The sequence below is a fragment of the Lepidochelys olivacea genome (genome assembly GCF_965140295.1).
Source record: "Lepidochelys olivacea isolate rLepOli2 genome assembly, chromosome: 5".
Lineage (NCBI taxonomy): Eukaryota > Metazoa > Chordata > Testudines > Cheloniidae > Lepidochelys > Lepidochelys olivacea.
The window spans coordinates 1,483,467-1,504,750 of record NC_140415.1 but is presented as its reverse complement, the minus strand read 5'-3'; the positions used below and the strand labels follow the sequence as shown (position 1 = coordinate 1,504,750).

The 21,284-nt window shown below is 50.3% G+C and overlaps 1 long non-coding RNA gene across 1 annotated transcript; it reads right to left on the bottom strand.

Annotated features, from left to right (window-relative positions):
• Nucleotides 1-12,333: 12,333 nt before the first annotated feature.
• On the bottom strand, nt 12,334-20,338 carry LOC311520787. The gene is made up of 2 exons (XR_014711698.1): nt 19,521-20,338; nt 12,334-14,815 (listed from the first exon to the last, which is right to left on the bottom strand). It is a non-coding gene; the product is annotated as an uncharacterized lncRNA (long non-coding RNA).
• Nucleotides 20,339-21,284: the final 946 nt, after the last annotated feature.

The window sequence follows — 21,284 nt, the reverse complement described above, 5'->3', positions numbered from 1 at the left end:
TGGAGAAGCAGGAAGGGGTAGCGATCCGAGGGCTTGATGAGTCTCGGCAGTCTCTCCGTCACATCGCGAATCCTAGCTCCTGGCAAGCAGCAGACTTCTCAGTTTTCCCGGTCAGGGCGGTAGATAGATGACTCAGTCCCTCTGAAGAGAGAGTCCCCAACCACCACCACCCGCCTCCTTCTCTTGGGAGCGGTGGTCGTGGACCCCCATCCCTGGGACAGTGCATCTCATGCCTTCCAATCGGCGGAGTCTCCTTCTGCTCCCTTCCCTCAGATGTATCATCTGGTCCACTCTCCGCATTAGTACCTGTGGAGAGAACATGAAAACGGTTACTTACCTGTATCTGCCCTGCTGGTACATGGACGCTCCCCTTTCTTCTTCTGGAGGTCACATGCTGCCAAATTTCTTCACCATCCTCCTGTCTGCGCAGTGCGGCCTGCTCTGAATCTTCAGAACCTTGTGCCCGTAGAAGCCTATCCTGACATCCGTCCAGGAAAGCTTCAGTTTCTCTTATTGTTAGCTGACGGCCAAGGATGTTTGGTGAGGTGCCAGCTATGCCCGTTTATACCATCCGTGACTTTAACCGCTAGGACGCACTGTCCCTTCGCGGCGGGCAGCCCGGGCTAGGCTGACGGATGCCCCAAGGTCCTAACCACCCGTGACTTTAACTGCTAGAGCTCAGAGCTCCTTCGCAGCGGGCAGCCAGGATTGACTGACAGGTGCCCCAAGAGTTTGCCCCGTGGAGGCGGCACAACTCAACGCTAGGCTCTTAGTACTCTCACCTAATGGCCAGGCTTTAGAGCCAAAACGGCTGAGGTTCTTTAATTGTGTTGGCTGCTTTACAGTAAACCAGAGAAAACAAGTCAGGCTTATGCATAAATGGTTACCAAAATTTATTAAGCTAGATTCTAATCATGTGGTTACAAAATTGCTAGTGCCTACTTATTTAAATGTAGAGATGTTACACACACAAACAAGTTACAAAACTGAAGCCACAATCCCAAAGAAAGAAAACAAAGTATAGAGCTCTATTTCAAAATATGTGTACACTAAAGATAGGAGATCAGGTGTGGGTGCTTCTTACCCTCCTTGCATCTCTCGATTCCAGCGGTGCCAAGCCAGGATCGGTCACTCAATTCCGCGGAAAGACGAATAAGGGACAAGGCGTAGGGACCCTCTTAGCTGCAGAAGCCTTGGGAGGCTGTCACTTATCTGACCAGCAGATAGATAGTGAAAAGCACTCAAAAATCATGGTGCTGTAGGTCCCCTACTTATACCTCTGTACTCCTTTATTCTCTTTCTCCTTTCTTATGCCAAATTGAGGCTGGTCTGTCGGGGTGACGCCAGCTTTCGCAAGAGTAGTTTACACTTGCAAAGGAGAGAAACAATAAGTGTCGACTACTGGACATTTCTTTTATCAGGGTAAATATTTTCCCAACTAGGATGTTGGTGTGTGTGCATCACGCTATTTAGTTGGGGCTAAGAGCCATGTCTGTCACAGGGCCTCTGCCTGCTGTGAGCTTAATCCTTGTATCTGTTCCCAGAGGCACATTGTAGCAGCACACCTGTGCTTTCACAGCTTCAAAGGCTGTGCTGGAATATATGTTAAGTGCCCTGTTCCTGCTTCCTCCTGTGTTTCCAGCAATGCTGGTCTGAGGGGGGCGGGGCTGACTGTCTGGCTACATTCCACCCCCTGATGCACCACACTACATCCCAGATTGCAAGGTGGCGGTGATGCCAGCACCTCTTGCCCTCCTTGGGGAAATCTAGAAATACCCAACAACCAAATTAGAGGATGAGGGTTCGCGGAATTGGGTAGGATCCCTTTTTAGCTCTAGGTATCTGATTTGTGTGGAGGAAAGAGCAGTTTGAATCAAACGCTTCATAATACATAAAGTTACACAAAAAACAATTACAATAATTAAAATGGTTAAAACAGTATTCACAACCGAATGTAAAAACGGGGAGAGGGAGAATCCCAAGTGTTGAGCTAACCATTGCATCCATGAGGTTTGTCCATTCTCAGCCACTGCATGTAAAATTTTAACTGCACCTTTAATAGCAACCACATCTTGCTCTATTTGCCCTGAATGATTTACATAAAAACAACAAGATTGGTTGATGACAGCACACACTCCTCCTTGCTGGGCTAGGGTAGCGTCCAGTGCTATTCTGTTCTGCAGAGCATATCGGGCCACAGACTGAAGTTGTTCATTTAAAAGCCCTAATGCATCAGCAGTATGATTCAGAGCAATTTCCAATTGTCCAGAAACGTTTGCTATTGCCATCTCGAGCTCAGTTATACCTAACCAAGGTATAAGTGCACGTGTAAATCGGTGAAAACCAGAGGGCCGTTCAATCAGGGGGTTGTAGGTGAACTTTCGTTTGGACCGGTGTATAAAACTTCCCAGATTTGTTATTCTGGGGGCATTAACATGAGGGTGTACTGTTAGTCCCTCGGGTACTGCATGTCCCAGTGAACACCTTCCAGTCCAACCTACAGGTAGATATTTATATGCCTTGTCCCCACAAATAAAGAACAAGCCAGGTTCTTTACTAAGAATAGGTGAATAAGGTCCTCTGTGCCACGTGCCCCCCTCAGGTTTAGGTATGGGTTGGTGATATGGAACACAATATCCCATCTTAATGTTAGTACAGAGCAAAACTATTAACAAATCTTCTAAAATTTGATCTGAGCGAAAAAGTCCATTTTCATTACACTGATCTAATAAGGAGTTAATAGATTTGATTAGCAAGGGGTTATAAATGTGTCCGGAACTGGGAATAAACAGTGATTGGTCATACCAATCTCTGCTTTCAGGGTATCTACTCATATTCAGGGGAACAATTGTGGCATTATATATGCTAAAAAGGGGTCTATGTTCAAGTGTGCCATTGATGGGACCTTTCCAACATTTTAAAGTCCTTTTGTCGCTCATGGGTGGGTAGGTAGTCCAACCCCCACTTTTCTGATCAAATACAATTGTATGGGCACATTGCTGCTTATCTAGACTACCCATTTGTATGTCACCCTGAGTTTCAAAACAAATAGGGTATACTTCTTTAGATGATCCCGTTACATATTCCACAGGCTGTCCCCAAACAGTGCGATGCCATTGTCCCACCTCCCCCGAGTCATTGCGAGGGTCGTTGGTGTACCATGCTGGTCCCCACTGAAAGATGTCGCTTTTGTTCCACCAATCATTTAGGCTGAGTGGTACAAATTCAAGTCCCAGGCCATTGGTTGAATCTAGCAAGGTGCACATCCAGCCATTTGTAGCACCAGCAGCTGAGGCGATGGTTTGGATTGCTCCCCGAAGAGGATGTTCTGGTATTGCCAAGGTGACTGGAGCCAACAGAAGGATCATGAGGGCTTGCAGGAACATATCTCTGGTGGGTCGTGTTCTAGCTAAAAAACTTATTTTAAAACCAAAAGCAAAAATTACACCTGCTATTATAAGTAATGGCAAATATATCAACAGTCCATAGTAGTCTCTAGTGATCAAACAGGTCTGCTGCATGGTCCATTTTGCTGACAGGTTAGCTGGCAGGTTGCTCGGAACCATGGGACCATTCCTGCAATAAATCACATGGTCAGCCGGTCTTGGATGCGATCCAAGCCTCTGTAATGGTTATTAGCCTTTTATTAGCATTTAAGGCACTCCATACACCTTTCTCTTTATAGGCGTGCAAAACGCAGGTAAAGGTTCCCAGGGCTGGGTGTTTAATCACAACAGTATCTCCGGGGGCATACTTGGAACTGTGCAGTGGTGTTCTGGCAGGGGAGATAGCTTTCCCTGTAGGGAAGAATCCCCTGCTGATTGGACTTCCTGTAGGAGTCTGTCTGTTGTTTAATCTCTGCACCACTTCGTCCAGTCTGTCTCCCCATGTGCCATCAGTAGGCTTCAAGTGATTCTTTAGCAACCCATTCCAGCGCTCGACCATGCCATTAGATTGAGGTCGATATGGAAGGTGGAAGGTCCATTGGACTCCATGGTTAAGGGTCCATTCCCTTACAAGTTTATTCTTAAAATGCGAACCATTATCTGATTGGATTTCTTGAGGCATTGGGACAATTGCTGTTAAGCGGTTTAGTCCCATAACTGTGGACAACCCTGTTGCCAATCGGGTTGGATATGCAAAACCAATCCCTGAAACAATTTCTACTCCAGTCAAGATGTATTTCCACCTCTGCCTTGTAGTGGGCAGTGGTCCGACATAGTCGACCTGCCAGGTTGCCCATAGTGTTTTTCCATCTCTTAGCCTGGCAAACCTTTGTCCTTCTGCTATATGTTTTCTAGTCTCAGCACAAATAGTGCAGGCTTGCACCAGGTCTCTAGCCTGTCTGTGTGTGATAGGCCACGCCCTGATATGTGCTTGCCGCACTAACTCATCACTTCCTGTGTGTCCTAAATTATCATGTAACCATGAATATAAGCGTTCCCATTCTACTTGTGTGGTAAAGAGCTGGGCAGCTGCATCGGCTAAATTGTTTAACTGTGCAGCTGGGGTATTATTCCTCTGATGAGCTGAGACATGTCCTATAGACAGGGGTTGTTGCAGGCCATGCTGATATAACCACTTCCAGTATTCCAGTCCCCAGACTGGTTTACCTCCTATTTCCCAGTGGTTATTTTTCCAGTTAGTGATCCACTGAGTGGCACCTGCCCATACCGCATAGGAGTCCGTATATACTGCGGTGGCTCCTGCTTCACAGGCCAGTTTAATTGCAGCCAATTCTGCAAGTTGTGCTGACCCATCAATTTCAGCAGTTAGGGCTGCTGCAGAGGTGTCTGCAGGCGCTGCTGCAGCTTTTCCCTTCCATTTTCCTTTTACCAGCCTGGCACTGCCATCAGTGAACCATACTCCCTCAGGCTTAGAAGGATCAAATGGGGCAGCATCCTTAATGGGAGACTGCTGTGGAGGTAGGCGGTATTCATCAGGCATTCCTACTTTCCATAGGGATTCCTGAATCATAGTGGGATTTTGTGCAGTGTCTGCACTCCCTACCCTGTGGTGTATGTAAAGTGCCCATCTTTGGATAGTCATCTTTTGTGCTACACCAGGTGGTAACTCTTTCCCTTCCAATATAGGTGTAATGATTGGAAGAGGAGTGTGAATTGTGATGTCCTTATCCTGAGTTAATTCCTCAGTTTCTCTCAAGGCTGTGTAAGCTGCCAAAAGCACCTTCTCATAAGGTGTGTAGTTAGCCTGTGACCTTTGCCATGACGTGGAACCAAACTGAATTGGTCGTCTGGGAGCAGTGTCACTTTCTTGCCAGAGAGCATAAGACATTCCAGTGGCTCCCACAGTTAGGTACAAATGGAATGGGGCTTCAGGATGTATGGGACCCAGAGCCTGATAGGTGTGTATCTCCCCTATCAGTTGTCTGAGGGCTTCCTCATGGGCAGGAGCCCATTCCCAGGCAGCCCTTTTCTTTAACAAATTGTACAATGGTCTGGCTATAATGGCAAAGCCAGGTACATGTTTTCTCCAAAACCCCAGGGTTCCCAAAATCTGTCTCAATTGATCTTTACTTTCAGGGGAGGGTGCCTGATTTAGCTCTTGCACAGTGTCATTAGGCACAGACCTCCTACCTCCCATCCATACAGTACCTAAGAATTTTATCTCTTGGGAGGGACCTTGGCATTTCTCAGCTGGTAACTCTAAATTAAGGGCTTCTAGTGCTCCTTTGATTTGATTCATAGCCTCCTGTACCTCTTCTGAGGTTTTCCCACCTATTAAGATGTCATCAATGTATTGCACAGTTTGTACATTGGGTGACAGTATAAGGTCATCTAGGACCTTTGCCAGTGCCCCATGGCAAATAGTGGGTGAGTGTTTAAACCCTCGTGGCATTCGGGTAAAAGTGTATTGTACACCTTTCCAAGTAAAAGCAAATCTTTCCTGGTCAGCTGGTTGCAAAGGGACCACGAAGAACATGTCCTTTACATCTAATACTGCTAGCCAGGGTTTATCCCAGGTTTGTATGGTGTTTACAATATCTGTTATGCTAGGGACTGCTGCAGTTAATGGTCCAGTGTTACTGTTTAGCTTCCTATAGTCTATAGTGAGTCTCCATTTGCCATTTGGTTTCTTGATGGGCCACACAGGAGAATTAAAGCGAGAGTGGGTACGAATTAAAATTCCTCGCTGTTCCAAATCTTTGATCAGGTCAGTAACAGGGCTTATGGCCTCAGCTGGGACATTATACTGCTTTATGTTTGTTACTGTTGAGGGCGGGAGAGCAGGCGCGCTGCTAAGTAAGTTTACAGAATAGTGGGGAGGGCTTTCCTCTTCCAGGTGGGTGGCATGAGGAACAGAACTGACTCCAAAAGCCCATCTTTCCCCATTAATCCTTCCCTTCTTTCCTCTTAAAACGTCCATGCCCAGTATGTTGGCATTGCCCAAAATCACCTCATATCTTCGGGGCTGATGGTGGGGTTGCAAGGGGATATCCAGTTTTATCTTAACTAATGGGTAAGTTATGGTACTGCCATTTACCCCTGTAACAAGTACCTGCTTTCCGCCAGTAGGTGGCGAGCCCTGAAAACTTTCTCGCTTAATCATGGACCTTTGAGCCCCTGTGTCCATTAAGAAAGGAATAATGTGTTTGTCATTTACAGTTACATGTATCCGGGGGTCTTTTGCTGCTGTTTTCTCCTCTTTGGATTTAAGCTGGTTTATTAGGAGAGGAGATTGACCCCCACAAGCTAGTTTCCCTGCTCTGGTAACTCTTGCAGTTGCCGCAGCAATGGAGTATATCGGGTGTCTGCAGGTGGGGAAAGAGGAGAGAGCTGCAGAGGTGCACTGGGAGTAACATTAGTTGTCTCCCAGTCAGCTCTTTTAAAGGTGGTGAATAATTTTAGCCGCTCTGTGGGCAGTCCATTTATCACATCTCTGGGATAACCTAAAGCCAGACATTGTCTCCACAACTTGGCTCTAAGCTCCTTTTCCTCCTGGGTTGGCTCTCGCTTGTTTTTATGTCCTTTAGATGGTGCCCCCTTGTTTCCCTGAAGGGAACGCATCTTAGCTTTGCCTGTCAGTGCTCTGATGTCTCCGAATTCTCTAAAGTATGACACCAGAAGGTTTAGCAGTGCCCGAAAGGTACTGTTATGTGCTGCAGCTTCTGATCTAAGGGACAGTGCCATAGCCCTGTGGTTACTCGGAACTCCCTTAAGCAGGGGTCTGAGATCATCTACATCTACCTGACCCTCCCATGGGCTTTCATAGGCTAACTCTTGAGGGTTTTGGCCAAGCATGCTAATGACAGCCACAGTTAATAGAGCTGTTTTTACCTCATCTATGTTGGTCCAGTGCATTACTGTGGGTTCATCTCGGTCTGCTGGGTAAATTCCTCTTGCCCATCGACAAGCCAGAGACCAAAGTGTTTTAGGGGTGTTCCCCTCTGAGTGTTCCAGGAATATTCCTGCACCTAAGTTAAGGCGCTCAGTTTCTTGGGCTGTCAGGCGTATATATCCACCCCCAGTGTCCCAGAGGCGGACCAGCCACTCTATTATACCTTCCTCAGGCTTTTTAGCAAAATCTCCCCGGATTGTTTTTAACTCCATGGGAGTATATTGGCGGGTGGTAATTTTGGTAAAGTGTGTTGGAGCTTTACTCCCTTTTCCCTTTTTACCTCCCTTCTTTGTTTTTGAAGAGGTGGATGGATAATTGTCATCCCCTTCTTCATCCAGCTCTGCCCCACTCAAATTTTCCTCATGTTCTTCTGATTTGTGATGTGTGATAGCTGGTCTTAATTTTACAGAGGGACCTTCCTCCTCAGAGGAGGGGGACTCATTTGCTGAATCCCAAATGTCTCCATCCCATTCCTCAGGGTCTAGCCAGAGAGCAGTCTCAACTTTAGCCCGGTTGATACTGCGTGTTTTAGTCTCCAGTTTTTCCCTTCGTTCTATCCCTTCTTTCTCAATTAAGGGAAGTAATCTTTTCTGAAGATGTTTCATATCCCTATTCAGTGTTCTTACTCTGGTATCTAAATTCTGGCATTCCTGGCGCAGTGTGTCCCTTTCCTGTTGCAGCCTATTAAATTCTATTGCCAGACCATGATAATCCTTACAGGCAGCTTGCCAAACATTAGTAAGCAGCCATATACAAGCACCTTTTCCGTTCCCTTTCTTCATCTTGCAGGCAGTTCTCCAGTTACAGAAATGCTGCCAGATCTCTGCTGGTTTTCCCCAATATTTCTCCAGCAGTTCTTTGCTACACAGAGGATTTCCCCATCCCTCTTGGGTCAAACTTTTCTCTAGCTCAGGGAATTCTGTGGTGTTTATCATGACTGGTTTCATTGTGTTACTGTAGTGCAGCCTATATCACAATCCTGTTCGTGACACCAATTTCTGTTAGCCGACGGCCAAGGATGTTTGGTGAGGTGCCAGCTATGCCCGTTTATACCATCCGTGACTTTAACCGCTAGGACGCACTGTCCCTTCACGGCGGGCAGCCCGGGCTAGGCTGACGGATGCCCCAAGGTCCTAACCACCCGTGACTTTAACTGCTAGAGCTCAGAGCTCCTTCGCAGCGGGCAGTCAATACTGACTGACAGGTGCCCCAATGGCAGCACTAAGAGCCTCTCCACACCCGTGACTTTAACTGCTAGAGCTCAGAGCTCCTTCGCAGCGGGCAGCCAGGATTGACTGACAGGTGCCCCAAGAGTTTGCCCCGTGGAGGCGGCACAACTCAGCGCTAGGCTCTTAGTACTCTCACCTAATGGCCAGGCTTTAGAGCCAAAACGGCTGAGGTTCTTTAATTGTGTTGGCTGCTTTACAGTAAACCAGAGAAAACAAGTCGGGCTTATGCATAAATGGTTACCAAAATTTATTAAGCTAGATTCTAATCATGTGGTTACAAAATTGCTAGTGCCTACTTATTTAAATGTAGAGATGTTACACACACAAACAAGTTACAAAACTGAAGCCACAATCCCAAAGAAAGAAAACAAAGTATAGAGCTCTATTTCAAAATATGTGTACACTAAAGATAGGAGATCAGGTGTGGGTGCTTCTTACCCTCCTTGCATCTCTCGATTCCAGCGGTGCCAAGCCAGGATCGGTCACTCAATTCCGCGGAAAGACGAATAAGGGACAAGGCGTAGGGACCCTCTTAGCTGCAGAAGCCTTGGGAGGCTGTCACTTATCTGACCAGCAGATAGATAGTGAAAAGCACTCAAAAATCATGGTGCTGTAGGTCCCCTACTTATACCTCTGTACTCCTTTATTCTCTTTCTCCTTTCTTATGCCAAATTGAGGCTGGTCTGTCCGGGTGACGCCAGCTTTCGCAAGAGTAGTTTACACTTGCAAAGGAGAGAAACAATAAGTGTCGACTACTGGACATTTCTTTTATCAGGGTAAATATTTTCCCAACTAGGATGTTGGTGTGTGTGCATCACGCTATTTAGTTGGGGCTAAGAGCCATGTCTGTCACAGGGCCTCTGCCTGCTGTGAGCTTAATCCTTGTATCTGTTCCCAGAGGCACATTGTAGCAGCACACCTGTGCTTTCACAGCTTCAAAGGCTGTGCTGGAATATATGTTAAGTGCCCTGTTCCTGCTTCCTCCTGTGTTTCCAGCAATGCTGGTCTGAGCGGGGGGGGGGCTGACTGTCTGGCTACACTTATGCAACGCACGGTCGATATCTGTTGTTCCAGACCTTGAACCTTCTCTTCCAGTATGGAGACCAGCTTGCACTTTGTACAGACAAAGTCGCACCTGTCCTGTGGAAGAAAGACAAACATGGCACATCCAGTGCAGGTCACAACAGCTGAACACCCCCTGTCCATATTACCTTCCTTCTACGAGCTTCCTCTGGAGTTGTAGTAACTACTGAGAGAAGCCGGCAAGATGTAAGCCTCAGTGGGCTCTCCCCAGGCGAACTCCCAGGCAAACTCCTTCTGTTCACTGCTCAGCTGTTCGCAGCTGACTGGCTTTTTATACAGTCAGGCCCACTCAAGGCTCACCTGGAACAAAGCGCTCCTAGTTCCCGCCCTTTTCAAAGAACCCATCAAGCACACAGGACGACAGGAATGTGGTCTAAAACAGAGTTTGTAGGTACAGAGAACAGGACCCCTCAGTCAGGTCCATCTTGGGGGTAGGTAGCCCAGACCTCAGTTCTGGGTCTCCCTCCATTTCCCCAGCCAGCTCTAAACTGAAACTCTCCAGCCCCTCCTCTGGCCTTTGTCTCTTTCCCAGGCCAGGAGGTCACCTGATCTCTTTGTTCTCCAACACCTTCAGTTGGCACCTTTGCAGGGGAGGGGCCCAGGCCATCAGTTGCCAGGAGACAGGGTGTTGGCCATTCTCCGTGCAGACATCATCACACTGACCCTCTAAGGCTCTGCAATAATCACACACCCTTATCCCCCCACCTAGATACTTAAGAACTGCGTAGGGGAAACTGAGGCACCCCCACAATATTCAGAGGAAACAGTCCTCTGAACAGTCCCACTTCATCACATCTCTCCCCACTTCGAGACCGAACTGAACGGGGTCACTTTAGCCAGTGACCTGGGGAAGTTCGAAGCCACCAACATTCGCGTGGATGACCCAGCATCTCTCCCATTCCTTGGTGGGAGTTACACCAGGCCCTTCCAGTTTTACGTCCTTCCAGTTTCATGCCCTCCCTTAGGTCGGCGGTGCTCGATGGCACTTGCAGGCCGCATGTGGGAAGGTTTATGCGGTCCGTGCCCTTTTGCCACCCCAAAACCCCCAGGGGTCAAACTGGGATCTGGTCTTCTCCCAGCGCTCTAGTCTGGAGGGCTGCAATTTGGGCTGTCTTGGTTAAGAGCCCCCATCTTGACCTGGGCCACCCTCTGGCCAGGTGTCTCTATCACCCGCCGCTCGGCATCAGCCCCTTTCATTGGATGCAACCACGTCGGGGCAGAAGGGTCAGGTATACCGCAAAGCGCTGCCCCATAGATCCGGCTGCAGCTTCTTAAGGGCCTGCCCCACGGCCAGGCATTTCTTCTCTATGGCCGCATAGTTCTGCTCCCGGGGCAGCAGCTTCTTGCTCACCTACCCAAAGGGGTATCTCCCCCCCTTAGCATCAGGTTGCATTAGCACCGTGCCCAGCTCTGCGTCTGAGGGCTCGGTGAACACTGAAAAGGGCTTGGCACCGTCCGGGTTTACCAGATTTACCAGGCCCTGGATTAGAGCCTCCCTCAGTGCACAGAGAGCCCTCTGGCACGGCTCGGTCCAGACCAGCTCGTCTGGCTTCTCCTTCTTACATAGCTCAGTGATGGGGGCTGCTAGGGAGCTAAAGTTGGGTACAAACCTCCGGTAGCACCCCGTGTGACGAAGTGGGGGGAGTTTCTTGTTTTTCATTGTTTCCTATGGGGGATTTTCTTGGTTTTCCTATGGTTTGCATGCAGAGGGGGTGGGACTCAGTTTCCCTAGGTGCTACGGGTTTAATGAAGGGATGGGAGAGGGAGTTTGTTGTTACAGAGGACCAGAGAGGGAACTTGGGACCCCAACCACTGGTGTGGAGAATGGAAACCCAAGCGACTGGTGACCTGGGGACCCGGAGGCCCAGATCGGGAGTCCCAGCAGGGTCTGGCCAGTGGGAGGACAACGGGCTGTGAAGAGAGGAGAGGGAGCCCAGGCGACCCTGTATACGCCCTGTTTACCTGGAGAGAAGACAATGGACAGAGGCGGGGCCTGGGGCCGGTGATATCAGATGCCCAGCTGGGAAGCAGGGGGGCTCGGGGCTGGAGGGAGGGAGCAGGCAGAGCCCCCCTGGATGCAGGGGAGACTTGGATATGCTGGGCTGAGGGAGGCCAGGCCTGAAGCCCTGAGAGTTTCCTGTGCTGGGTTCAATGCTTAATAGACCCTCCTGTGTTACACTGGCTGAGAGTCGCTCCGGCCTAGAGATCAGGGTGGCATCATCCCCTTCGGGCGGTGGAGGCCCCAGGGGTCCAGAGTGAGGGGACTCCCTGAGGGGGCCCACGGCGAGAAACAGGTGTGCTAAGGCTCAGAGAGGTGCGGCTCCAGGAGATGGAGGGGCTTAACCCCAAGAGAGAGTGGACCCCTGGGAGAAGGGCACCCCCCACGGACCGCATGGGGCCAAGAGTGGGCACGATCTGTGAGTCCGTGACACCCCACCATCCCAATAAAGGCCTGGAACTGTTTCTTGGTCTGGGGAATGGGCCAATCTCTGATCATCTCCACCTTGGCCAACTCTGGGCTTGGGCATCCGCTCTCCACCTTGTGGGCCAGGTACGACACCTCTGCCATCCCCACTGTTGCCGGGACCCAGTGCCAAGAGGCTGAACAACAGCTTGAGTTGGTTCGTTACCCGGTGTGCTACACCCAATAATCACAACGGGGTGGAGAAGCAGAAAAGTTTATTTGCAGCTGCAAAAAGGTACAGGGAGAATAAAATCGCAAATCCTGCACACAGAGCAGGAAGTTACACAGGCTTTTATACATCCTTTTTCCCAGCATACTTATCCATAGCAAGCTGCCCCAAGTATCCATATAGCCAGCCAATCCAGTTCCCAGCTAGTTCCCTGATTCTCTGTATCATTTGTTAAACCATACATAAAGCTGCTTTATTCAGCATTGTTCTTCCATATCTGCCCTGTTTGGCCTTGCTTAGTTTCAGGCAGTCTGACTCTGCAGCATACTGTTGCAGATTCTCAGCATAACTGCTGTGTGTGCCTCCAGGCGGGGGGGCCAAGGACACTTGGGCCTAGCACACAGAGCTGCTGCGAGTGCCTCCAGGCAGGAGGGGGGGCCAAGGACACCTGGGCCTAGTGCGAGGGGGCTTCATCGACACTCGTGGTCTTCCATCCCCTCGAGTTACCTAGGGGCCATGCCCCAGTGTCCCCAACAACTCCCCCCTTTGAGAACACTCAACAGCCTTGGCTCTGAGTTTTCTTACTTGGGCTACTTATTTCTTTACAACAGGACTTTGCATAAGCACTTTGTGATAGCCCTGAAGAGAATGACTTATTAACTTTTGCAAAATAAGCCCTAACTCATGATACCGCACAGCACAATACCAGTAATACAAGCAGTACAGGAAAGAGAATTTTCAATAGCAGGCTAAATAAACCACCAAGCCAAGACGACAAACCCCAGCCTGAAAACAAGGTTTGCAACCAATCGTTCTCTGGGGCAGTACAGGCAACCTGTGCTTCAGCTCGGGCATGGGCCTTAGCCTGTACCACCTTGTCATAGATCTCATAACTGCTATCATTTACATACACACAATATCGGGGCCCGACGAGGGCACAAACCCCTCCTTGGGATGCCAAGAGATAGTCCAAAGCCAGCCTGTTTTGGAGGGAAAACGTCCTGAGCTGCTGAACCTCTTTATTTAATGTTTTTACTGCTGACCCTAAATCGCTAACCGAGTCCTCTAACTCTAGGGCCACTTTCTCAAGTACCATCTGCAGCCTTACAGTATAGCGGCCTATGCATGCCAGGGCTGGCCCGGTAAACAGTGGCGCTATTCCCAGTACAGAGCACCCTACCAGCTTCTCGGTTGTGAGGGGATTCTTCATATTGCCCTCCTATGCCGTAGTCAGTCGCCACAGCGTCTTTTCTCGTGACTCAACAGAGGTGTCTCGGGCATTTCTAATCTTTCCTTTGGGCAGTGTGGCAGTTATGGAAAGATGAGGAACTCCACGAGCTATATAACAGCTACCTGTCCAGTTGGCTGGCAGCACCTTGTAAGCCTTTCGGCCACATACAAAATAGTGACCCTGTAGGGCCCAGTAAGGACTGTTTCTTAAGGGGATTCCTGGGATATCTGAAGCTGTTTTTCCAAACTGTTCATATGCCCCTAGGGGGGGCATCCCATCCTCCTGATTGGGTACAAGTGGGGGCATTTCTAATTGTGCCGTTTAAATTACACTCGCCATAGGGACCACTACAAACCCACCATTGGCTTGCTACGTTGGAGATATTAACTGGACGGCAAGTTACATTTCCAAACCCCTTTCTTGTGGTAAGATTATTTGTAAGAGTTTCTCTAAAAGGGGAGGAACCATTACACCCACATTGCTGGCCTCGCCTTTTGGTCTTTATCCAATACCCCTCAGCCCACTGTGTAATAACAGAGGAGCTGTTTCCCACAGGACACCCATAGGGATCAGATTGGCTTCGGGTAAAACATAACACTCCCTCAGTGAGTACTGCAACTGAATACTCCTGGTCCTGATAGGTGGCCTGCTGTAAAGAGATCTTGTTCCAGAACGGCGAGTCCGTTCTTTCCTGCTCTTTGGTGGTGGCTAATTCTGCTAGGGTCAGGGGCAGCATGTCAAGGGGCATTCCCGTTTTGGGGGACAGTGGAGTCGGAGCACATACCCAGCAATCAGTCTGGTTTGTTAAATTAGCAACATGGTGCGCAAGCAAAACAAAGGAGTTATGCTCCCGATATGCACAGTTTGGAAATACCAATACAGAGAATAACAATGTTACCCAATTAATTATCACCAGAGTCTTCCCAACCCAGGGTCTCCAGGACCTGGGTGGGCCCATTTTAGCATTAAGGTGCCCGCTATTTGTGTCTTTTAAACAGTAGCTTTAGCCCGAGATCGTCACTAGATGAAGAGTCAGCAGGTTGGATGGTCCACTGTTCTGCTGACGAGGGGGCGGGTACTGCCTTCAGACGAGAATGATGGATCCAGTTCTTGTGTCCCTCGGTCTTTGCCGCTGTATGGGAGATCAGCAGGACGGTATAGGGTCCTTTCCACTTTTCCTGGAGAGGCTCGTCTTTCCAGGTACGAACAAGCACAGAGTCACCAGCTGTAAGGAGTGGACGGGAGAGTCCAAGGGGAGAGGCTGGGAATCCTTGGTATACCTGTGAAGAGACAAGAGAACAGCAGACAGGGAACACATATACTGTGACAAAAAGCCATTACCCAACTCCCATTCCCCTGACAGAATCGGGGTGCCATTCATAGGCCATGCCCTTCCAGACATAATTTCAAAGGGACTGAGCCCTAATCTACCCTTTGGAAGAATGCGGATATGGAGTAGGACGATGGGCAAAGCATCAGGCCATCGCAGTGAGGCTTCTTGGCACACTTTTGAGAGATGCCGTTTAAGGGTCTGATTGGTCCGCTCCACGACCCCACTGGCTTGCAGTCTCCAGGGCGTATGGAGTTTCCAGGGGATCTGTAAGGCATGTGAGATGCTTTGGATGATTTTTGACGTGAAGTGTGTCCCGTTGTCAGATTCCATCCACAGGGGGAGTCCAAAGCGAGGAACGATCTCCTTAACAAACTTGAGGGCCACTGTCCTGGCAGTGCAATTACGGCATGGGAAGGCTTCTGGCCATCCGCTGAACCGATCCACTATGACAAGGAGATATTTGAACCCTTGGGTCCGGGGAAACTCAGTAAAGTCTATTTGCTACACTTGTCCGGGGCCCGGAGTGGGTTCTAGGGCAGCTGATGGCACAGGATGTCCCGGTCGGGGGTTATTCTTTTGGCAGACTAAGCAGTCCGCTTGTACCTGGGCAGCCAGGGGTCGGAGTCCGGAAGTGATAAAGTATTTTCCCATTAGCTGGATAAGTGCTTCCCTGCCAGCATGAGTGGTTTGATGTAGTTTCTGAAGCACTGGCCGGATTAGGCCCTTTGGTAAGAGGACCTTCCCTTCTGGGGAATGGAGCCATCCCTCCTCTTCCCGGAGACCGAGTTTGTCAGTTAGCTGTCTCTCCTCCCCAGAGTACTGAGGGGTTGGAAGCTCCCCTACTGATGGGATAAGGGCATGCATATGGGCGTTCTCAGCCTGAGGGGATGGCAGGGTGGCAGCATGCTTAGCCTCTCTATCTGCCCGGGCGTTACCTCTGGCCACATCTTGATCCTCCCTTTGATGGGCTTTACAGGGTACCACCGCCACTTCCGAGGGGAGTTGTACGGCTTCTAGGAGCCGGAGGATTTGGGTCCCATACTTGACTGGGGAGCCTTGGGCTGTCAGCATTCCCCTTTGCTTCCATAGGCCAGCATGAGCATGGAGCACATCGAAAGCATACTTTGAATCAGTAAAAATGTTGACCCGCTTTCCTTTTGACAGTTCAAGTGCACGGGTCAGGGCTATTAGTTCGGCAAGCTGGGCACAGGTCCCAGCAGGCAAACCTTCAGCTTCCACAGTGTCATGGAGGGTCACAACAGCATAACCCGCCCTCCTTTGCCCATCTATTACAGTACTGCTACCATCCGTGTACCACTCATAATCTGCATTTGGGAGGGATACATCCTTTAAATCCAGACGACTGGAGTACTGGGCATCTATGATCTCTAAACAGTCATGTTCCTGTTCCTCTGTTTCTGGCAAGAGAGTGGCTGGGTTAAGGGAGGGGCAAGGCTATAGGGTGACTTCAGAGTTCTCTAACAGCTTAGCCTGGTACCGAGCAATCCGAGCCTGGGTGAGCCAAAGCCTTCCCTTTGCATCCAATAAGGCTCGGACCATATGGGGAGTATAGATTTGCATAACCCCTCCCAATGTTAGCTTCTCGGCTTCCTTAAGCAATAGGGCAGTAGCTGCGACCGCCCGTAAACATGCCGGCCAACCCTTTGCAACCTGATCCAATTGCTTAGAAAAATAAGCCACAGGATGTCTCCATGCTCCTAACAGCTGTGTGAGCACTCCTAGGGCCACCCCCCTTCGTTCATGTACATACAACTGAAACGGCTTAGAGAGATCCGGCAGGCCCAGAGCCGGGGCTTCCATCAATTTTCTTTTCAGGATTTTAAATGCCCTGTCAGCCTCTGGGGTCCAATAGAAGGGGTCATGATCTGCTCCTTTTACACAGTCGTACAGGGGTTTAGCCCACAGTCCAAACTCTGGGATCCATATCCTGCAAAAGCCTGCCATACCCAGAAATGCCCTGAGCCGCTTACGGTTACTTGGGGTAGGAACTTGACAGACAGCTTCCTTTCTTTCGCTTGAAAGCTGACTCTCCCCTTGCCGTATGTGAAACCCGAGGTACCGTACTTCTGGGAGGGCAATCTGAGCCTTACTCCGTGCTACCCGATATCCCCGGAGTCCAATAAAATTCAGGAGGCTCACGGTGGCTTTAAGGCAGGGTGTTTGGCCCACAGTGGCAATTAACAAATCATCTACATACTGCAGAAGGAGGGCCTCCTCATTATCCCACTCCTGTAGGTCCCTGGCCAGAGCCTGGACAAAGAGGGTGGGGGAGTTTTTAAATCCCTGGGCCAACACTGTCCAGCAAAGTTGCTTTTTAACCCTTTTTCGGACCTCCCACTCGAAGGAGAAGATCTCCTGTGACGGGGTGGCAACTGGGATGGTAAAGAAAGCATCTTTCAGATCAAGGACTGAAAAATGGGTATACTGTCCCCCTATAGAAGCCAATAAGGTATACGGGTTAGGGACAAGAGGGTGCAGAGTCTTAACCCGTTCATTGACTGCCCTTAGGTCCTGTACCAGCCGATACGTGCCATCAGGCTTCTGTACAGGTAGAATGGGAGTGTTCCAGGCTGACTGACATTCCCGGAGAATACCATACATTAGGAATCGATCTATAGTTTCCTGTAAACCTTCTCTGGCTTCCCTCTTGATTGGATACTGTTTTACTTGCACTGGGCCTTTCCCTGGTATGAGCTGAATAGTAATGGGGGTCTGGTGGGTGGCCTTTCCTGGAATCCCTGATGCCCACACGAGGGGGTACACCTGGTCTTCCCACGGACTCCATTCTGGGGCTTGCATGGCTGAGGGCTCAACTGCAAGGGTCATGATCCAGGCATTCTCAGGGGGTAAGGTAAGGGTTATTTCGTCCTCAGTAAAATGCAGGGTGGCACCGAGGCGACAAAGTAGATCCCGTCCCAGCAGAGGCGTTGGACACTCAGGGAGGTATACCAGCTTGTGGGATATAGTCCTGTTTCCCAAAGCGCATTCCACTGGGGCATACACTGGGCACTTGGTGTCCCTGCCTGTGGCTCCCCCCACCGTAAGGAAATCTGCTACTGGCAACTGAAGAGGCTGATTTACGGCAGTTCGGGCCGCTCCAGCGTCCACTAAAAAATCTATTTCTGAGCTTCCCACCCGCATCTTTACTCGGGGTTCCGGGGGTAGGGTGGTCCGTCTCCCCTGACACCCCTATTCCTGCTCCACCATTGCCATCATAGGGGCACCCCCCTTTTCTTTCCTCTTTGGGCACTCATTTTTCCAGTGTCCCTCCTGTTGACACAGGGCACACTGGTTGCAACCCAGTCATCTCTCCTGCAGGCCCGGACGGTCACGTCCACAGCCCCTTCCTCCCCGGCCACTTCTCTTAGTACCGGCCTGTACTGCTGTTACCATCAATCTCACTTGCTTTCTCTCCTTCTCTGTCTCTCTCAGACTATAAGCTCGGTTTGCAGTCTCTAAGATTTGTGCCATGGTCATACCCATTAAATCCTCCTTTTTTTGTAACTTTCTCTTAATATCAGGGGCTGCTCTGCTCGTAAAAATTCCCTTAATAATTGACTCAGTTGCCTGATCATCGGGGTCTGCATTAGTGTTCTGTCGAATGGTGTCCTGAATACGCTGTAGAAAGGCCCCTGGGCTTTCTTTTAAATCCTGCATTACTTCATATGGCTTTGCCCAATTGTTATGTCAGACAGTCGAGTGATGGAGTCCATGTAAAAGCAACTCCTTATAGGAGGTAAAGCGGGTCATATCCCCAGGATCATTTGGATCCCACCTGGGGTCTGCTCGGGGGACTTGTGCATCCGGGTCAGGGACATTAATACGATCCCGGTCGTACCGTCTCTGCACCTCCTCCCTTGCCTTGGACACAACCTGTTGTCTTTCAACCTCAGACAATAGGGTTCGCAGGAGGACGTTACAATCATCCCAGTCCGGCTTGTGACTACTGAGGCACCCCTCGAAGACTGATATAAACCTGCTTGGGTTGGTGGAAAACTCTCCTGCCTGTGCTTTGAAAGCAGCCAAATCCACAGGATTAAAGGGCACATGAGTATAAACCTGCATAGTCGTGGCCGGACGCCTGTCTGATCCAGACCGGGCGACTTTAGTTTCGGTGATAAAGGGGTATAGGCCAACCATTGGGGACTTACAAGGTGTGGGTGTAGGGGCCGAAGGGGACACCGGCTCTGCCATTACAGTGGGGGTGGGGGTCTGGGGACTAACATTAGCTGCTACCGAACCAGTCGGAGTCAGATTACAGTGCTGTAAAATATCTGGTCGAGTACATAAAGTCAGAAACAAATGCGCATACATATGTTCATTCCATTTCCTTGTTCTCTGACAGAACAGGAGTAACTGGAGGATCATGTTGTAATGAATTGACCCTCCTGGTGGCCACCACTCCTGGTCCTCTAGTTGATATTGAGGCCAGTCAACTGTACAGAATCGTTTTAATTGGCTCTTAGTCATCGGATCCGCACCAAATACCTTCCAGTTTGCTAGAATGCACTCTAGGGGCGTACACCGTGCCCTAACCTCTGAGCTCTGTCCCTGTCCCATACCTACAGGGTAACTCTGGGCGTCCCCAGGTTTCAACAGAGCATATAATCCGGATTTTAAAAGGTTCCTACCTTATCCAAGGGACCGGTTCTTCACCGCCGTCCACAACAGCTTCTCCACTATATGAGTGCGTTGCACCGTTGTGCCCTCTGGGGTCGATCAAATCGCGTCTCCTCCGAGGCCCCCGATGAACTCACCGGTGAGCGCTGGGCGTCGGTTCTCGCCGCAATCCTCGACCTCCAGGAAGGGTCCGGGCAAGGCTAAATTGCAGCCTCGTCGCCCACCTAGGGACGCCAAAAGCTGTTGCCGGCAGCCAGTGCCGAGAGGCTGAACAACAGCTTGAGTTGGTTCGTTACCCGGTGTGCTGCACCCAATAATCACAACAGGGTGGAGAAGCAGAAAAGTTTATTTGCAGCTGCAAAAAGGTACAGGGAGAATAAAATCGCAAATCCTGCACACAGAGCAGGAAGTTACACAGGCTTTTATACATCCTTTTTCCCAGCATACTTATCCAATAGCAAGCTGCCCCAAGTATCCATATAGCCAGCCAATCCAGTTCCCAGCTAGTTCCCTGATTCTCTGTATCATTTGTTAAACTCTACATAAAGCTGCTTTATTCAGCATTGTTCTTCCATATCTCCCCTGTTTGGCCTTGCTTAGTTTCAGGCAGTCTGACTCTGCAGCATACTGTTGCAGATTCTCAGCATAACTGCTGTGTGTGCCTCCAGGCGGGGGGGCCAAGGACACTTGGGCCTAGTACGCAGAGCTGCTGCGAGTGCCTCCAGGCAGGAGGGGGGGCCAAGGACACCGGGGCCTAGTGCGAGGGGGCTTCATCGACACTCGTGGTCTTCCATCCCTTCGAGTTACCTAGTGGCCATGCCCCAGTGTCCCCAACACCACCTTACACTTTTCAGCTTTTACCATCAGTCCTTCCTCCTTGAGGCAGCCCAGCACCTTCTTCACCTGGGATACATGCTCCTCCCAAGTCTGGCTAAAGACACAGATGTCATCAATGGACGCCAGGGCCAAGTTCTCCATCCCCCTCAGTAGCCTATCCACCCTGCGCTGGGAGGTGGCCAATGGCCCTTTGAGGTCGAAAGGCAGGATCAGGAACTCAAAGAGCCCCAAAGGGGTGGTGAAGGCGGATTTCAACCTGGCATCTGGGTTCAAAGGCATCTGCCAGTCTCCCTTGGTGAGATCCATAGTAGAGTGGTAATGACCGCCCCCCCCCCCCCAGCCTGTCTAGAATCTCACCAGGCCTAGGCCTGGAGTAGGCATCGGACACGGTGATGGCATTAAGCTTCTGATAGTCCCCACAGAATCGAATCGACCCGTCTTTCTTGGGGACCAGCCCCACGGGTGAGGCCCATGGGCTGTTGAATGGCTGGATCACCTCCAAAGCCAGCATGTCCTTAACCTCTCTCTCCAGGTTCTGGGCTGTTCTCCCAGTGACTCTGAATGGGGGACACCTGATGGGAGGATTGGCTCCCATCTCAGGGAAGAGATCCACCAGGGGGTCTTCCCCCTTCTCCTCCCAATCGTCCCTTTCCAGGTCCAGGGGTCCCCCCACTCTCCTCCCATACAGTAGCTCGAAAGGGAAGAACCCGGTGGATTCCTGGGGCACCTCCCTGTACCGCAGGTGGGGCAGGTCCTTGTCCCCGTCCTGCAGATGCTGAGTCATAAAAGTCCTCAGCATCAACCCCAGGGCCCCATAGACTCTCTCCACCAACCGTTGGGACAGAGGGTCAACTGCAGAGGCCCAGGTGGGCCAGACCCCACCTTTCTCCCACCAGCCCCGGAGCCGGGCTGACAGGACATTGGACCCCTGGTCTGTA